The sequence below is a fragment of the Schistocerca piceifrons genome, chromosome 9, assembly GCF_021461385.2.
Source record: "Schistocerca piceifrons isolate TAMUIC-IGC-003096 chromosome 9, iqSchPice1.1, whole genome shotgun sequence".
NCBI classification, from domain to species: Eukaryota; Metazoa; Arthropoda; class Insecta; order Orthoptera; family Acrididae; genus Schistocerca; species Schistocerca piceifrons.
In genome coordinates this window covers 129,051,122-129,071,455 of record NC_060146.1, presented here as the reverse complement: position 1 = coordinate 129,071,455, position 20,334 = coordinate 129,051,122, and the positions used below count along the sequence as shown (strand labels likewise).

Here is a 20,334-nt window from a genome sequence, read left to right as displayed (position 1 = left end):
GATATACATCAACGGGGACAGTTGATAATGTGTGCCCCGACCGGGACTTGAACCCGGGATCTCCTGCTTACATAGCAGACGCTCTATCCATTTTTTTTAAGGAGGTGGGGGAGGGCGGGGAAGGCAGAGCGATCAGGGGTCGTAACCCGAGGCCTAGTCGCAGTGTCCCCCTCGTCCGTCAAGGAATCAAGGAATCAGGGATGGGAAGGGGAAATCTTTTGTGGAAATTATTATTTATTTATTTATTTTTATTTACTGTTTTTAACACATTCTTAATGTGGTTTTACTTTATACCACAAAAAAAATAAATGTATCTAGCACCGCATCGTGCTCTGAGTAAAGAAAACAATATCTCGGCACGTTCCTTCACCGAGGTAACGTATATGGGGAAAACGAAAAGAAAAGTGCTTCATACAGGATGCAGAAGGGTGTGTCTCTACTCTCCTTACGCTTCATCATCCAGGTGCGTGTTAACGTATGTCATGTTATTCCACCGAGAATCGAACTTAGGCTTGTCAGCTCCCTCAAAGGGTGTCTTCTCTTACCTGTTGAAGATCCAGCTGCGTGGAGGGTCGCGTAGGTACTCCCTAAGTAATTAGAAAAATACTGTCTGTATTTTGGCATCCGTACGATCTTGCAATGGCGTTCTTGTAGGTAGTTCCAAAAGTCTAATACATCTTTAGGTCCATCGTGAAATAAGTAGTGTACCGCATGCGCGCGGATCCACGTTAGAGCGTTGGTCTTGGCGCGCGGGAAATACTGTTGATCCGGAAATAGTAGAAACCGAGGTGTAATGTGTTCCGGAGTCACTCGTAGAAAATACGACAAAATTTGTCGCACCAAGCGCCATACGTCTTCTGCCGCGCCACATGTGAGACGGTGTTCGTCCGTTTCTGGCATCCTGCAGTCTTTGCAGAGAGGCGATTCCACCATGTTTATCTTGTGGAGGCGTGATCGGGTGATCTGTTTACCATTGACTGTGATGTACCATGTGGATCGGACGGCTGTGTCTAGTGTAACCACGTGAATAGTCTTCCGCACTACCTTCCAATTAACCTGAGGGCTTTTGGTCTCCACGATGTTTGGTGGGCGCCTCTGCTGTAGGACATGATATATATCCCGCGCCGACGCCTGTTTCGTCGGTGGTACTGCGATACGGACATAGCTGTGTTCAATGTAAAAGTTCCCGAAGTAGTAGAAGGGTGGGGGTATGTCTTGCGTCGTCAGTGGGGGCATAAGGGAGGGCGAAGCTAAGGACTCCAACAGCAAACCTGTCAAACTTTCCGGGTGGTGGCGCCACAGCTTGATGTGTGAGCTGACATACAGGGGGCCACAGCTCTGTCGTGGACATGGACTAGACCAAGACCTCCCCTGTCTGGGGGAAGGGTCAGCGACTCATAACTGACTTTGAAGAGCATGCCTGTACTGACGTAGGCTCCGAATGCCGCTTATAGACGTCGAGCCATCAGTAACGGTATTGGAAGAACACGCGCTGTGTGTGGAAGGCGCGATGCGAGGTAAACATTGACGAACTGTGTCCTTTAGAGAATGTCGAGGGTCCGCAGACGAAGGTTGAAGATCTGGACCCGAATTTGTTGTAATAAGCGGCGGTACTTAAGAGCCGCAGTGAGCCGTATGTCGTCGTGAAACTCTATTCCGAGACATTTGATAGAACCACGAAGCTGTAGGGGTTCGACACACGGTGGGGTCAACCCGTCTCCTATGGCATCCATCTGAGCCACCGAGGGCACAGAGGATAGCGCGACTGCAGGGACTTATCCCTTGCACGCTCCTCGTGAGACCCACATTCCCAACTCAATGTCCACACACTACATTCGTAGTGCCCCTGCCCATTACAGTCTTTTCTCGCTGCAGACAATCTTACCGAGCCCGTGGATCCAGCACAGAAGAAGAAGGTCAATAACCTGTTAGCCTTAAATGTTGTTACAAAAAGGTGGTCTAGGGATAGCGTCTTTGATTCATAATCAACACGTCTTCGGTCCCGGGTTCGAACCCCGCCATTGCCTACATTTTGATAAATAATCAGCATTGGCGGCCGAAGACTTCCGGCATAAGAACTCAGCCTCATTCTGCTAACGGCCTTGTCAAAGAGGGCGTACGAGCGGATAGAGGTTCAGGGCACTCTCTTGTCCTAGGGCTGGGAAATTGCCCCTAAAGGCGGAAGAATCAGCAATGATCAACGACATGATGATGCAGAAGGCAATGGAAACCACCGCATTAAAGACACGTAACGTGTATCCACAGGATATGTGGCCTGTAATTGAAGAAGTGTCATGATGATCTCTCCATTGGCAAAAGATTCCGGAATAGTCCCCCATTCGGATCTCCGGCAGGGGACTGCCAAGGGGGAGGTTACCATGAGAAAAAGACTGAATAATCAACGAAAGGATAACGTTCTACGAGTCGGGGCGTGGAATGTCAGAAGTCTGAACGTGGTAGGGAAACTAGAAAATCTGAAAAGGGAAATGCAAAGGCTCAATCTACATATAGTAGGGGTCAGTGAAGTGAAATGGAAGGAAGACAAGGATTTCTGGTCAGATGAGTATCGGGTAATATCAACAGCAGCAGAAAATGGCATAACAGGTGTAGGATTCGTTATGAACAGGAAGGTAGGGCAGAGGGTGTGTTACTGTGAACAGTTCAGTGACCGGGTTGTTCTAATCAGAATCGACAGAAGACCAACACCGACAACGATAGTTCAGGTATACATGCCGACGTCGCAAGCTGAAGATGAACAGATAGAGAAAGTGTATGAGGATATTGAAAGGGTAATGCAGTATGTAAAGGGGGACGAAAATCTAATAGTCATGGGCGACTGGAATGCTGTTGTAGGGGAAGGAGTAGAAGAAAAGGTTACAGGAGAATATGGGCTTGGGACAAGGAATGAAAGAGGAGAAAGACTAATTGAGTTCTGTAACAAGTTTCAGCTAGTAATAGCGAATACCCTGTTCAAGAATCACAAGAGGAGGAGGTATACTTGGAAAAGGCCGGGAGATACGGGAAGATTTCAATTAGATTACATCATGGTCAGACAGAGATTCCGAAATCAGATACTGGATTGTAAGGCGTACCCAGGAGCAGATGTAGACTCAGATCACAATATAGTAGTGATGAAGAGTAGGCTGAAGTTCAAGACATTAGTCAGGAAGAATCAATACGCAAAGAAGTGGGATACAGAAGTACTACGGAATGACGAGATACGTTTGAAGTTCTCTAACGCTATAGATACAGCAATAAGGATTAGCGCAGTAGGCAGTACAGTTGAAAAGGAATGGACATCTCTAAAAAGGGTCATCACAGAAGTTGGGAAGAAAACATAGGTACAAAGAAGGTAGCTGCGAAGAAACCATGGGTAACAGAAGAAATACTTCAGTTGATTGACGAAAGGAGGAAGTACAAACATGTTCCGGGAAAATCGGGAATACAGAAACACAAGTCGCTGAGGAATGAAATAAATCGGAAGTGCAGGGACGCTAAGACGAAATGGCTGCAGGAAAAATGTGAAGACATAGAAAAAGATATGATTGTCCGGACAGACTCAGCATACAGGAAAGTCAAAACAAACTTTGGTGACATTAAAAGCAACGGTGGTAACATTAAGAGTGCAACGGGAATTCCACTGTTAAATGCAGAGGAGAGAGCAGACAGGTGGAAAAAATACATTGAAAGCCTCTATGAGGGTGAATATTTGTCTGATGTGATAGAAGAAGAAACAGGAGTCGATTTAGAAGAGATAGGGGATCCAGTATTAGAATCGGAATTTAAAAGAGCTTTGGAGGATTTACGGTCAAATAAGGCAGAAGGGACAGATAACATTCCATCAGAATTTCTAAAATCATTGGGGGAAGTGGCAACAAAACGACTATTCACGTTGGTGTGTAGAATATATGAGTCTGGCGACATACCATCTGACTTTCGGAAAAGCATCATCCACACAATTCCGAAGACGGCAAGAGCTGACAACTGCGAGAATTATCGCACAATCAGCTTAACAGCTCATGCATCGAAGCTGCTTACAAGAATAATATACAGAAGAATGGAAAAGAAAATTGAGAATGCGCTAGGTGACGATCAGTTTGGCTTTAGGAAAAGTAAAGGGACGAGAGAGGCAATTCTAACGTTACGGCTAATAATGGAAGCAAGGCTAAAGAAAAATCAAGACACTTTCATAGAATTTGTCGACCTGGAAAAAGCGTTCGACAATATAAAATGGTGCAGGCTGTTCGAGATTCTGAAAAAAGTAGGGGTAAGCTATAGGGAGAGACGGGTCATATACAATATGTACAACAACCAAGAGGGAATAATAAGAGTGGACGATCAAGAACGAAGTGCTCGTATTAAGAAGGGTGTAAGACAAGGCTGTAGTCTTTCGCCCCTACTCTTCAATCTGTACATCGAGGAAGCAATGATGGAAATAAAAGAAAGGTGAAAGGATATCAATGATACGATTCGCCGATGACATTGCTTTCCTGAGTGAAAGTGAAGAAGAATTAAATGATCTGCTGAACGGAATGAACAGGCTAATGAGTGCACAGTATGGTTTGAGAGTAAATCGGAGAAAGACGAAGGTAATGAGAAGTAGTAGAAATGAGAACAGCGAGAAACTTAACATCAGGTTTGATGGTCACGAAATCAATGAAGTTAAGGAATTCTGCTACCTAGGCAGTAAAATAACCAATGACGGACGGAGCAAGGAGGACATCAAAAGCAGATTCGTTATGGCAAAAAAGGCATTTCTGGCCAAGAGAAGTCTACTGATATCAAATACCGGCCTTAATTTGAGGAAGAAATTTCTGAGGATGTACGTCTGGAGTACAGCATTGCATAGTAGTGAAACATGGACTGTGGGAAAACCGTAACAGAAGAGAATCGAAGCATTTGAGATGTGGTGCTATAGACGAATGTTGAAAATTAGGTGGACTGATAAGGTAAGGAATGAGGAGGTTCTACGCAGAATCGGAGAGGAAAGGAATATGTGGAAAACACTGATAAGGAGAAGGGACAGGATGATAGGACATCTGCTAAGACATGAGGGAATGACTTCCATGGTACTAGAGGGAGCTGTAGAGGGCAGAAACTGTAGAAGAAGACAGAGATTGGAATACGTCAAGCAAATAATTGAGGACGTAGGTTGCAAGTGCTAATCTGAGATGAAGAGGTTAGCACAGGAAATGAATTTGTGGCGGGCCGCATCAAACCAGTCAGTAGACTGATGACAAAAAAAAAAGAAAAGAAAAAGAGGTACGGCCAAACTTTCAGGAAACATTCCTCACACACAAAGAAAGAAAATATGTTATGTGGACATGTGTCCGGAAACGCTTACTTTTCCATGTTAGAGCTCATTTTATTACTTCTCTTCAAATTACATTAATCATGGAATGGAAACACACAGCAACAGAACGTACCAGCGTGACTTCAAACACTTTGTTGCAGGAAATGTTCAAAATGTCCTCCGTTAGCGAGGATACATGCATCCACCCTCCGTCGCATGGAATCCCTGATGCGCTGATGCAGCCCTGGAGAATGGCGTATTGTATCACAGCCGTCCACAATACGAGCACGAAGAGTCTCTACATTTGGTACCGGGGTTGCGTAGACAAGAGCTTTCAAATGCCCCCATAAATGAAAGTCAAGAGGGTTGAGGTCAGGAGAGCGTGGAGGCCATGGAATTCGTCCGCCTCTACCAATCCATCGGTCACCGTATCTGTTGTTGAGAAGCGTACGAACACTTCGACTGAAATGTGCAGGAGCTCCGTCGTACATGAACCACATGTTGTGTCGTACTTGTAAAGGTATATGTTCTAGCAGCACAGGTAGAGTATCCCGTATGAAATCATGATAACGTGCTCCATTGAGCGTAGGTGGAAGAACATGGGGCCCAATCAAGACATCACCAACAATGCCTGCCCAAACGTTCACAGAAAATCTGTAATGATGACGTGATTGCACAATTGCGTGCGGATTCTCGTCAGCCCACACATGTTGATTGTGAAAATTTACAATTTGATCACGTTGGAATGAAGCCTCATCCGTAAAAAGAACATTTGCACTGAAATGAGGATCGACACATTGTTGGATGAACCATTCGCAGAAGTGTACCCGTGGAGGCCAATCAGCTGCTGATAGTGCCTGTACACGCTGTACATGGTACGGAAACAACTGGTTCTCCCGTAGCACTCTCCATACAGTGACGTGGTCAACGTTACCTTGTACAGCAGCAACTTCTCTGACGCAGAAATTAGGGTTATCGTCAACAGCACGAAGAATTGCCTCGTCCATTGCAGGTGTCCTCGTCGTTCTAGGTCTTCCCCAGTCGCGGGTCATAGGCTGGAATGTTCCGTGCTCCCTAAGACGCCGATCAATTGCTTCGAACGTCTTCCTGTCGGGACACCTTCGTTCTGGAAATCTGTCTCGATACAAACGTACCGCGCCATGGCTATTGCCCCATGCTAATCCATACACCAAATAGGCATCTGCCAACTCCGCATTTGTAAACATTGCACTGACTGCAAAACCACGTTCGTGATGAACACTAACCTGTTGATGCTACGTACTGATGTGCTTGACGCTAGTACTGTAGAGCAATGAGTCGCATGTCAACATAAGCACCGAAGTCAACATTACCTTCCTTCAGTTGTGCCAACTGGCGGTGAATCGAGGAAGTACAGTACATACTGACGAATTAAAATGAGCTCTAACATGGAAATTAAGCATTTCCGGACACATGTCCACATAACATCTTTTCTTTATTTGTGTGTGAGGAATGTTTCCTGAAAGTTTGGCCGTACCTTTATATATAATAGAGGGAAACATTCCACGTGGGAAAAATATATCTAAAAACAAAGATGATGTGACTTCCCAAACGAAAGCGCTGGCAGTCTGATAGACACACAAACAAACACACAAAATTCAAGTTTTCGCAACCAACGGTTGCTTTATCAGGAAAGAGGGAAGGAGAGGGAAAGATGAAAGGATGTGGGTTTTAATTGAGAGGGTAAGGAGTCATTCCAATCCCGGGAGCGGAAAGGCTTACCTTAGGGGGAAAAAAAGACAGGTATACACTCGCATACACACACATATCCATCCGCACATATATACACACACACACACACACACACACACACACACACACACACACACACACACAAGCAGACTAGTTGGCTCGATTGACACGCAAGTATGTAAATTGAAGGTGGGAAGAAAGGAAAAGGAGAGGATCACTGCTGTCAGCTGCATCGCAACATGAGCGGCGACGAGTGAAAATGTGTACCGGACCGGGATTCGAACCGGAATCCTCTGTTTATTAGGCAGGTGCTTTAATCACTGTACCACCCGGGACACAGCGTTATCGCAACTGCGCGGACCATGTCGGCACGCCTAACCGCCGGTCGACATTCCCGCTGACTGCCACGTATTCTAATTCCCTATCAATTTCTTCCATGTTCGCTCTCTGAGATTCCCACAGGAAATCGGGCGTATCTGTGCATCCGCACTCAAGAAGGTGGCCGCACTGCCAGGCTAGGCCAATCAAATCCCGAGTGACGCAGTGGTTACCGCACCTGCCTAAAAGCAAGTAATCCTGGATCCAGTACACACTTCCATTCGTCGCCGCTGATTCCGTGTGTCCCTATACAGCTGACAGCAGTGATGCTCTCCCTTTCCTTTCCTTACTTCCCGTCTCCACCTTCAATTTACATATAATTAAATTTTAAACATTGTTATAGGCAGAAGTCCAGCAACCGTGCGTTAACTTAATTACAGAATGTACGTATACCCACCTCGGCTGCATAAAACTGTTATCAAATTGACCAAGGTGTCGACAGCTCTAACGCGCTCTTCATCAGAATAAAAATTACATAGGATTATATGTAATCACACCATAGGGTGATGTTTTTCACCTATGGTATGATTACATGTAATCCTATGTAATTTTTATTCTGAGCCGGTCGGGGTGGCCGAGCGGTTCTAGGCGCTATAGTCTGGAACTGCGCGACTGCTACGATCGCAGGTTCGAATCCTGCCTCGGGCATGGATGTGTGTGATGTCCTTAGGTTAGTTAGGTTTACGTAGTTCCAAGTTCTAGGGGACTGATGACCTCAGAAGTTAAGTCCCATAGTGCTCAGAGCCATCTGAACAACTTTTCTTAATTCTGTTAAGACCGCCTTAGAGCTGTCGAAACCATAGTCAATTTGACAACAATTTTATGCGGCCGAGGTGGCTATACGTACATTCTGTAATTACATATAATGTATAACAGCTGCGGATTCTGCATTATGTCTGCTCTTTCAGACATGTGCGAAAGAACGGACACCATGCATTCACACAATATGACACAGAAGTATTACGGAGATGCTTTGGAACTCAAACAGAAACACATGGAGGGAAGGTAACGTTCTTTTCGAGGAATACTACTGAGAAAATTTAAAGAACAGGCATTTGAAGCTGACTGAAAGACAATTCTACTGCCACCAACGTATATTTCACGGAAGGACTACGATAACAATTTAGGCCTCGTACGAAGGCACACAGACAGTTATTTTCTCGCTTGCTCTGTTCGCGAGTAGAACTGGGTATGGCTAGTATTGGTACAGTAAACCTCCGCCAGAGACCGTACGGTGGCTTGTGAATTATATGTGGATGTAGATCGCTGAGAAGATAAACTTAGCTCCGTCCGAACAGGCTTTGGAAGGCCCAACAGTAGCGACCGGCCGCCGTGTCAACCTCAGCTCACAGGGGTCTCTGGGTGCGGATGTGTAGGGTCATATGGTCAGCACACCACTCTTCCAGGTGTATCTCAGTTTATGAGGCCGGAGCCGCTACTTCTCAATTAAGGGCTCACAAGGGCTGAATGCACCCAGCTTGCCAACAGCGCTCGGCCGACCCATCGAAGTGCTAGCCCAGCCCGCCAGTGCTTAACTTCGGTGATCTGATGGGAACCGGTGTTACCACTGCAGTAAAACCGTTGGCAGCTGAGAAGATTAGGAGCAGCAAAGAAAAGGGCATATGTACGTATAGCCAGAAATTCGTTCCAAGGGAATTTCACCCATTTGAGGATGGAGATAAAAGATCAGTTTAAGTTTCAATGATTGAAAGCATATACGAGAGCACACCAAGCAAGTGGAAAAGTTCTGTCTGTACTAGTGTTTCAGCTCAGTGCTCAAAAGGGCAGTGAGCTGGAGCCCCATCAGTTATGTAATAATCACAGTACCTTTCGTACCACGAATGACGCGTCTTCCAGCAAGGAAATCAGTGTCACCCACCTCTGAGGCGTTGTGGAAGGACATCCCCCGAGGCAGTCACCAATAATCCCCGCCCATACATTGAGGCCGAAATTGTATTGACGGCTCGCTGCCACCATACTGTGCGGAGTCTCCGTAGCCCACAGTTGGGTGTTGTGAAGGTTGATGATACCACCACCAGTAAAGGCAGTCTCCTATGTGCATAGGACGGGTGACAGAAATCCCACCTCAGTGGTGGCCATGGAGACAAGTCAGAGTGAAATGGCTAGTGGCCATTGTCGCCGAAAATGATCCACACGATCGTCTGGCTTACCCCATGCTGGCGGGCCACCTGTCTTGTGCTTAACGCGGTGTTGTTGTTGTGGTCTTCAGTCCAGAGACTGGTTTGATGCAGCACTCCATGCTACTCTATCCTGTGCAAGCTTCTTCATCTCCCAGTACTTACTGCAACCTACATCCTTCTGAATCTGCTTAGTGTATTCATCTTTTGGTCTCCCTCTACGATTTTTACCCTCCACGCTGCCCTCCAATGCTAAATATGTGAGCCCTTGATGCCTCAGAACATGTCCTACCAACCGATCCCTTCTTCTAGTCAAGTTCTGCCACAAACTCCTCTTTTCCCCAATTTTGTTCAATACCTCCTCATTAGTTACGTGATCTACCCATCTAATTTTCAGCATTCTTCTGTAGCACCACATTTCGAAAGCTTATATTGTCTTCTTGTCTAAACTATTTATCGTCCATGTTTCACTTCCATACATAGCTACACTCCATACAAATACTTTCAGAAATGACTTCCTGACACTTAAATCTATACTCGATGTTAACAAATTTCTCTTCTTCAGAAACGCTTTCCTTGCCATTGCCAGTCTACATTTTATATCCTCTCTACTTCGACCATCATCAGTTATTTTGCTCCCCAAATAGCAAAACTCCTTTACTACTTTAAGTGTCTCATTTGCTAATCTAATTCCGTCAGCATCACCCGACTTAATTCGACTACATTCCATTATCCTCGTTTTGCTTTTGTTGATGTTCATCTTATACCTCCTTTCAAGACACTGTCCATTCCGTTCAACTGCTCTTCCAAGTCCTTTGCTGTCTGTGACAGAATTACGCGGTAGTCACTATGAAGGAGTGGGTGTATCTCCCGTGGAACGCATTTACGGCCGTACTCCATATCCTCTCAGGGATCGTTTCTTGACGTTTGTCTCCATTTAGAAAAATTGCCCTGCAAAGGGTGATTCAGCTGCCCCTACCGCTGTCGTTTTATGCAATCCGCAACGTTATATCGGGCCTTCATAAACCCCGTGCGAGATTTTCATTTTCTCTCGGTCGCTAACTATTTAATGTAGCTAAATTTTGTACCGTAATATGTTTTCGCTAGAGGCCGTTGTTTTCGAATTTTTTAAAGACTAACGGACAAAAGTGATTTTCAAATGACCCCCACTCCCACACTCAGCCGTTTCCGGTTAGGATGTTTAGTATGTTAGTCATGCACTTCTTACTACCACTGTACGAAAAGTTGCGACTCCCCGCGGATTATTTTACACATTCGACCTTTTTTGGTCTTCCAACGCCGGCCTTAGACGAGCATTTAAATATTGTAAAAATCATCACAGTGTAACTTTCACTTAACAATATTGTGAATTTTAACACGTAAAGGGCCAGTGTAGCCGAGCGGTTCTATGCGCTACGGCCTGGAACCGCGCGACCGCTAAGGTCGCAGGTTCGAATCCTGCCTCGGGCATGGATGTGTGTGATGTCCTTAGGTTAGTTAGGTTTAAGTAGTTCTAAGTTCTAGGGGACTGATGACCTCAGATGTTAAGTCCCATAGTGCTCAGAGCCATTTTAACCATTTTGAACACGTAAAAGAAACAATTACATCTTTGTATACGTCAAGCAATACTGTCGGAGTAGGGAGAATATAAAATGTAGACTGGCTATGGAAAGGAAAGCGTTTCTGAAGAAGAGAAATTTGTAGATTTAAGTGCCAGGCAGTCTTTTCTGAAAGTATTTGTATGGAGTGTCCCCATGTATGGAAGTGAAACATGGACGATAACTAGACAAGAAGAGAGTAGAAGCTTTCGAAATGTGGTACTACAGAAGAATGATGAAGATTAGATGGGTAGGTCACGTACCTAACGAGGACGTACTGAATGGAATTGGGGAGAAGAGAAATTTGTGGCACAACTTGACTAGAAGAAGGGATCGGTTGATACCACACGTTCTCAGGCATCAAGGAGTTCAAAATGGTTCAAATGGCTCTGAGCACTATGGGACAACATCTGAGGTCATCAGTCCCATAGAACGTAGAACTACTTAAACCTAACTAACCTAAGGACATCACACACATCCATGCCCGAGGCAGGATTCGAACCTGCGACCGTAGCGGTGACGCGGTTCCAGACTGAAGCGCCTAGAACCGCACGGCCACACCGGCCGGCCATCAAGGGGTCACCTATTTAGTATCGGAGGGAAGCGTGGAGGGTAAAAATCGTAGAGGGAGGCCAAGAGATGAATATACTAAGCAGATTCAGCAGGTTGCAGTAGTTACTCGGAGATGCTGAAGCTTGCACAGGATAGAGTAGCATGGAGAGCTGCATCAAACCAGTCTCTGGACTGAAGACCACAACAACAACAACATACGACAAGCCTGCTGACTATGAAACTACTTATTCTTAATTTGTGTCAGAGGTACACTAAAAGGAACACATATACAATAAATACAAAGAAAACTATACAGGATTCACCCAGAATTGGGCAACTGTGGTAGCATTGGGTGCTGCAGACGTGAAGTCCTTCTCACTACAGCTGGTTGGGCATGAGTTACATATGAAGAGATGCCAGGTTATCTCAAATTCACCGCATTCCCACAGTGTTGTGTTGGCAGTTGGAAGTTCCATTGAAGGAGATTGTCCCTCGATCATGCGACTTCGGTCCGTAGTCTGTTCAGGGACTTCCAGATGACTCACTTCTCCATGTTTCCAGGTGGGAGGGATTCTTGTGGCGTCATCCAGTTTGACAGGTGTTGGCATCTTTCTTTCCACTTGGTGAGTCGGGTAGCCACAACTGATCCTTCTAAGGGCTGTGAAGTTGTTAAGAAACTCTTCCTGGGGTTCAGTCTTAGCTTGTCAGGTTGATGTCCAAAGAGTGGATATGAGGTCACTATATTTGATTTATGCCTCTCAATGTTAGCGGTGACCTCTCTTCTGATGTCACATGGAGCAATCCCAGCGAGAAATTGAACTTTGTCCATACGAAACTACTGTGCTTGTTAGGGTTAAGTTTGAATGAAACTGCGAATGTAATTAGTTTTTGCGTATCGCTTATAAAAGTAATTTTTCGTTCATTTGCCTGATGGGCACGTTTAAATTAAAAACGAATTAGCCCACTACGCTAGTGTCGTAATAGCCCAGTCAATAGAGACCAAAAAAGGTCGAATACCGGGAGTAGTTCGTGTAGTCGCAACATTTTGTACAGTGGTAGGAGGGAGTGCTACGAAAAACATTCTAGAAATCCTGAATAGTGGGGTAGAGGTGCTTCTGGTCTCTTTTGAATGTTTTTCTTGAATGACACTAAAACTGTGGCGTTCAGTGGAAACTTGTCCCAGTACAAAATTTGACTTCATTAAATTTCCTACAATAGGGTCCTGCTCACTTTTTCTGTAGGGCTAACAGTTCGCGAGTAGCGAGCGAGGCTATATGAAAATCTCATCCGTGGTTTATGAGGGCCAGCTATAACACTGAGGGTTGCATAAAACGACAGCGGTAGGGACAGCCGATTCACCCTGTATGGACTTGGGTCTACAGTGAGCTCCTTGTGTTGGTGAAAAACTAATGCAGGCTATACACACCAAGCGGGATGGCGCAGTGGTTAGCACTCGCATTTGGGAGGACGCCGGTTCAAACCCGTCTACGGCCAACCTGATTTAAGCTGGGATTACAGTAACAAGTCGCTTGCAGAAATTATTGCTGCAAGTTACTGCTGGCCGCTTGCAGCTGTGTTTACACAGCAGCGCAAGAATTAAGCAAGATTCTTCCGCAAGTTCTTTGGCAAGAAACTTGCGTCAACAACTTGCTAACACTGTTTACATATTCTTTCAGTACCACTACGAGTGTCAGCCGAAGTGTAAAATGACAAGTAGGCGGGTGAGATATGCTGCAGCTCTTGTAATTGTAATGCAAAACGTGAAAAAGGAAAAGAGAAGTATTTGGGTTAGAGAGTAGATAATGAGAAGATCGCAAAATGGTACCTGTAATAACCTTTTGCAAGAACTTAGTATCGAGAGCATGGATACTTTTGAAAACTATTGCAGAATGTCCTCAAATGATCTGGAGTATTTTTTGATGCTAATAGCGCCCATCATATCAAAACGAGACATAAACATCGGTACTGCTATTCCAGCAAAGGAACGTTTGCTAGTCACTCTATGATTTATAGCTATCGGTGAGCTACAAATCAAATACGCATTTCATTTATTTATGTGAAACATACAACCAAAAAAGTTTGAATTTTTAAATCTTTTAATTGTAGGAGACTCATACAAGTCCCTAATGTACTTGTTTCATATTCCCGTCAGCACGATTTTTCTGATCGTACCCGATATATGTAGAGCCATTTTTAACGTCTTGAAAAGGGAAAATTATTTGAAAGTATGTGAAAACACAACAATGAAATTAAATTTTTATTGAAGTAAACTGCATTTTACAGAATGATATGCTTATAAAAATGTTTTTCTTTCTAATGCCCATAAAATGGAAAGTGACAAGCTAAGTAAATAGAACATATAATAATTACACATCGTCTTTTTCTAGACTCCTAAAACAACAAGGGAGTGGATGCAGGTGGCAAAGGTGTTGTGTCTTCAAGTTATGCTACTTTCTATGTACTTCTTTTATAGATGTGTCGAATATCGACAAGATTTCATTTAATGCGCTCATCTTCTTCACTCTATCCTTAAAGTCTCGGTTATGCACGTTCCGTATTTCGGGGTAGCTCTCCACGGTTTCAATAAAATGTTCTGTATCCTGCTTCATCCATTCCCGTTTCTCCTCCATTTCTGAAATTTGTTTGCATATAATACGTAAGGTGGTTGCATAAAATTAAGTCACCACATTACGTAAAATGTTAAATATGAGTGTTATGCGGACGATATACTTACTATAACTTGGGCTTCTTACTTGCAGGAAATAGAAATAAATCCTAAAAGCTGCAAGTTACTTGCAGATACTTCTTGCGTGGTGTTCACAGTGGAAGCGGAAAACGTGCAGCAAGTCACTTCCGCAATAAATTGCTACGGTCACAAGTCGACTTGGCGATATGTCTACCCTCGCAAATCGCGCGGCAAGTTCCTCTGCGCGAATAATTTGCTGCAATAACTTGCTAGTGTAAACCGAGCATTAGGTTTTCCGTGATTTCCCTAAATCGCTCCAGGCAAATGCCGGGATGGTTCCTTTGAAAGGGCACGGCCGACTTCCTTCCAATGGGAAGGTTGTTGATGCAACAAGACGTTGGCTCCTACGTCGACCAGTGGAATGGTACTATGCGAACACACAGGCTCTCCTAGTAAGGTGGCGTGGAGCCGTTGCATTGGAAGGAGGTTATGTTGAAAAATAGGGGTTGTAGGCAAAAGAGTGGGGAGTAGTATAGTCTATTGGAATCCTGAATGACACCATCTTACTATCATAAAAAACAGTGTTTCGTATTACTTACTGAATGCCCCTCATAATAGTGCTAATAGCGTCAGCATTAAATATAATTGTAAAATCTGTTAAAAAATTGTAAAAACGAAATCGAGTAGCAACGGACTGAGAATGGGAGAAGATGATATTCGATAATCACATGTTGAGTGTTTTATACCGGAAAACTCTCTTCAAAATTCTAGCAGAATACAAAGTAGACAACAAAACACGGGCTATCATAGAGCAAACTATAACCAACACGACCTCCAAAGTAAAGTTCTGTGGGGAACTATCAGACCCCTTTGAAATTCGCACTGGTGTCCGACAAGGCGATGGCCTCTCACCTCGCCTTTTCAGTCTGGTGTTAGATAAGGTAATAAAAGAATGGGAAACATCACAACCTTAGGAAACCTACAGATTAAATGCCTGGCATTTGCAGACGATTTGGCGATTGTCACGAAAGGTATAAAAGAAACAAAAGACGCTATTGAAAAACTACACGAAATCGCTTCCAAAACTGGACTACAGATCTCTTACGAAAAGACGCAGTTTATGAGCACAAAGAAACTCTCTTCTCTGAACACAAAGTGTGGCTCGATTTACAAAACGGCAAATTACGCCACTACGACACGGTGGTGCTCCCCGAGGCACTATGTGCAGCAGAGACCACACTAATCCTAGGGCATACACGTATCCGACAACTAGAAAAAGTAGAACGAAAAATACTTAGGAAAATATTTGGCGCAACTAACAACAATGGAATATGGATCCAGAAACCTACAGAGGAACTATACAAACATATGGAGATTAGAAAACGCAGACTACAATTGTATGGACACCTATACCGAATGCCATCACGCAGACTGACCAAACACATCATTGACTGGGTAACCACTAGAAACAGCAAATGGGTGGCACAGGTAAAAAACGACCTGAACCAACTCAACATAGCAGCAGACACAATAAACGACAGAATAAAATTCAGAAACATCATTAAGAAAAGTAAACTACATGAGATACACTGTGAAAAACGAACAGGGGTAAAATGGACCGAAGAACGTAAGCAAGATCACAGGCGGAAGATAAAAGAAATATGGGCAACCAAAAAGGCAATCAAGATGAAGCCGAAGACTCAAAGCCGACAGGAAGCATGGACAGAGGACCAGAAACAGAAACACAGCGAGCGAATGAGGAAAGTTTGGGCAGCAAGGGAAGGCAGCAAACGGAACTGGCCATGTAGTTTAGTCCAAATGCGCTCTTTAAGGGCAAAACACCAATAATTATATATATACAACTTATCCACGGGTAATTCGGAGCAAGGTCCCTTCCAGGGGCAAAACAAAATTTGATTTTCAGTATTTTATATAATTATTGACAGATTTCAAAAATATAAAATTCTCTCATAATCTACTCATTAAGGGGTATAATCTAAAGTCAAAGGCTTAACACAGATAGACAAATATTAGTTTGAAATGAAATGAGCGATAACATTTCTGACCCCTTCTGCGTTATCGGCCGCATGGTGCAAGTGTTTTTATATAAACCCACTTTGGTGACATGCGCGTTGATGATGACGAAACGATGACGGACGACAGCACACACACACACACACACACACACACACACACACAGACCCAAGTGGAAAAAATCCCCGACGCGGCCGGGAATCGAACACGGGGTCGCAAAATCGAGGGCCAGCGACGCAAATCACGAACTACTGACATTACGGTTAGAAACTGAGTATATGCCTCGAGGCTGCGTAACTGGCGGATTGTAAATTGCTCGTAGTATATTCATCAAGCTTTTTTTAGAATGAGAGCACTTAGCACCTTTCAAAAAGCTTTAAACATAATTTCAGACAATTCTAAACTTCTACTTGCTGAAAAAGTTTACCAATTACTACGTTTTCCGCTGTGAATGTAGTAAAACTTCAGCACCATGCATGATGTTTTCATTTATTACTTCTTTACTATTAGCACCATACGCAACACATTTTGCAGACTGAGTCTATGTATACCACTGAATGTACCTACAAATTTATGCCATTGAATGACACACAGTTCAGGAGATATAACGCGATAAACAATGAGATGTGGTAAATACTAGCAAATTACACAGACTATACACATCCAGAGTTCCATAATGAAACAACGAGCTTAGAGATTTCAAACAAATTTAAACATAATTTCAAACCTTTTCTATATTTTTCTCCCTTAGATGCGTAATTTCAAATCTTTGACCCATTAACTCATTTGTAAAGTAAGCAGACGTTAGAAGCTGTTTTATCCATGACAGAACGATTCTTTTAACAATCTGGGTTGCGAGAGTAACTAGTTTAATAGAAATCTTGTGAACAATTTTCCTAGCTAAAGTATGATGTTTAGGTTTTCAATTCAGTGTCACTTACGAACATCGAGATATCGTATACAGCTAGGTACAACAACATTGCTCTGTAATACTGTAATTCCGATGTGGTCATTAGAAAAAATTTCACTCATTCTTGAGACTTACACCTACTTCCGAAAAGGGTAGTCAGTCTTTATAAACAACGTTAATTGTTACATAATGCTGTAACATCAGAAATAATCCGTATGGTTAGTTTGTAAGCAACACAATCACCCACAAGAAATAAATGACATAAAAAGGAATAAAAACAAAAATATCCCAGACGCCATCTGCATATGACGTCACACATAAAAGACTATAGCTATGGCTCGCACTGTTCATTAGACTCGCCCATTGTTGTGGCGCAGGTGCCCGTTTGCATAAGAATGAAATAAGAATAATACGATCAGCTTCTTGCGTAGCAAAGTTACCGGCATGCTACAGGCTGTTATGTACAACATAATGAGAAGTAAATAACGGAAGGCTGCAATTACATTCGGAGCTAAGGGAAATTGAGACACAATTTTCACAGTTCACACAGGCATATGAAACAAAATAGGGGATGAAATGTTAAGTACATATTACTTACCTTTTGTGTGTTCTGCTCACAGTTTCGCTATGAAACTGCCACAGCACGTAGTGTTGATTTCAGTAATCCAGTATGCACTAACACACGTACCCAGGTAAAGTGTACGACGCACCGCCTACGCGGACTGTGGGAACATACACACGCACAAAAAGTGCCGATGGACGCTCGGAAACTGTCCTTTTTTACGGCGAGCGTTGTTTAATGGGAGTAATAAAAATTATACATCCACGAGTAAACACGGCATCACTTTAAGTTTCTAATGTTACGGAACACTGGGAGTCAACAACCGGAACGTAATTATACGGTATCCTCTAGCCCACTTCCTCGGCACCGATAGCCAAAGCAATAAAATAGGGACAAAAAATCTCCCCCCGCCTCGGCAGAGCTCAGAATCCCACGCAGTTCGGTAACGGATAGCCGTGTCGAATTTTTGGCCCCGAATTCAGCAGCAGCGACGAATTATGTAAAAAAGGACTGGAACACCACTTTACAATATATTCTGCCACAACACTGGTGTAATTTGATTATCTACACAGACTACAGCACAATAACTCTTCGATGTATTATTTTAAATGCAAATAACCGGTAGAAAATATTGAGAATACCGTATTTTCTTTGTACGTGCAGAGCTCCATCACCCTATTTCCTCTCCGGTGGCATCAGTCAATTGTTGAGCTCGGTTTCTTAGTGTCTAGCCAAACGCGTTTTAGATACAGTGTACTATCTCTGATGGAACATACTTTCTCTTTTTTCAGTCAATTTCTCGTTGTAACGCCCAAAACTGAACATGCTTCTAATTGAAATATTGGAATAATGTAAAATTTGAAAAAGGAAATTGTTCGCTTCCCTAATAATTATCACTCCACGTTTGACGAACGCAGATTAGAAAATGAACTAGGAAATTAATAAACTACGTAAAACTTCCGATAAATCTTTCAACTATATATCACTGAAGCGTTAAAGCTGGAGTTACGAATACGATGAAGTCACAGATCACACTTCTGCCGCAAACACCGACGTACACGCAACAAATTCTTAATCCCATCAGCGGTCAATAACGCATACCACTCAGTTTTACGTATTAGTCTCCGATTTTTCTTCACTCTGTGGGAAGGCGCTGACGCGCCGGCGCACTCGACAACGCGTCGCGAACGAATTCAAATGTGCCGGCCGCAAACATTCGACAGCGCCCGATGCTTCGAGCGCCAGCCGACAACTGACTAAGTCCCAGCGAGCCGCGACCGAACCGCAGCCGCAGCCGCAGCGCTACGCTGCGGACGCCGGCGGAACTACGGTCTCCGCTGGCCGTAGGAGCTTGCAAGGAAACAGTTTTCCCTTCAGGACTTCCAGTAAACGCTTGGATGCGGATGGATGATTGATGTATTTTCGTCGTTCGAACGATATTATTGATTACTTGGCGCTCCAGTTCGAAACGAGCTAAAACGAAACCTGAGAACTAAAGGTTATGTAGGGTGCCCTGCTCAAGAGCACCTGATTTCAAAATTAAATACTTCGGAAGTAGAGATTCTCTCCCTAACCTTACCCATCTCCTTTCCCTCCAACTTAACTCACTTCGCTCTGCTGTCTTTGTTTCCCTTGATCTCCAGAACGCCTATGACCGTGTATGGCATCCCGGGCTCCTTTTCAAACTCCAGACCTATGCTCTCCCCATCAACTTCGTCCGTCTCGTTGCTTCCTTCCTCTCCCATCGTCCCTCCTATGTGACTATCCACAATTCCAACTCCCGTACTTTCTACCCCTCTGCCGGCGTGCCCCAAGGTTCTGTCCTTTCCCCTCTCCTCTATCTCCTGTAAACTGCTGATATGCCCAAACCTCCCCCTCCTGTTCATCTTCTCCAGTTCGCTGATGACACCGCCTTCCTAGCCCTTTATCCTACTCTTCAACGTACCCTCCAAACCCACCTTGACCAATTCACCGCTTGGTGTAACCAGTGGTTCCTCCGTGTTAATCCCTCCAAGACCCAGGCGATCATCATAAGCCGCACCACCCCCCGCTCCTTCCGCCTCCATGATTTCTACCTCACCATTTATGGCCGCCCTATCCACCTCACTCCTACCCTCAAATACCTTGGCCTCACCCTCGACTGCCACCTCACCTGGACTCCCCATCTCCTTACCATCCAAAACAAAGCTCACAACCGCCTCCGCCTCCTGAAACTCCCGTCCAGCCGGACATGGGGTCTGCATCCTTCCACCATCCTCCACACCTACAAATCCATGATCCGCCCCATCCTTTGTTATGCCAGCATCGCTTGGATTTCCGCCCCTCCACGGTTCTATAACACCCTCCAAATCCTCGAACGCCATGCACTCCGCCTCGCCTTCCGCATCCGCCTTCCGTCCCCCACGCGCATCCTCTATGACCTCATCCCCTTCCCCCACCTTCTCCTTTTCCT

General features: G+C 44.3%; 1 protein-coding gene across 2 annotated transcripts in view; it reads right to left on the bottom strand.

The window, feature by feature from the left end:
• LOC124717040 overlaps positions 1-19,085 on the bottom strand; it is an 859,980-nt gene extending 840,895 nt beyond the window's left edge. For both annotated transcript variants that reach the window (XM_047243697.1, XM_047243698.1), the window contains exon 1: positions 17,919-19,085. The gene's annotated coding sequence lies outside the window, so the exon portion shown is untranslated. The remainder of the gene's footprint in view (positions 1-17,918) is intronic.
• Positions 19,086-20,334: the final 1,249 nt, after the last annotated feature.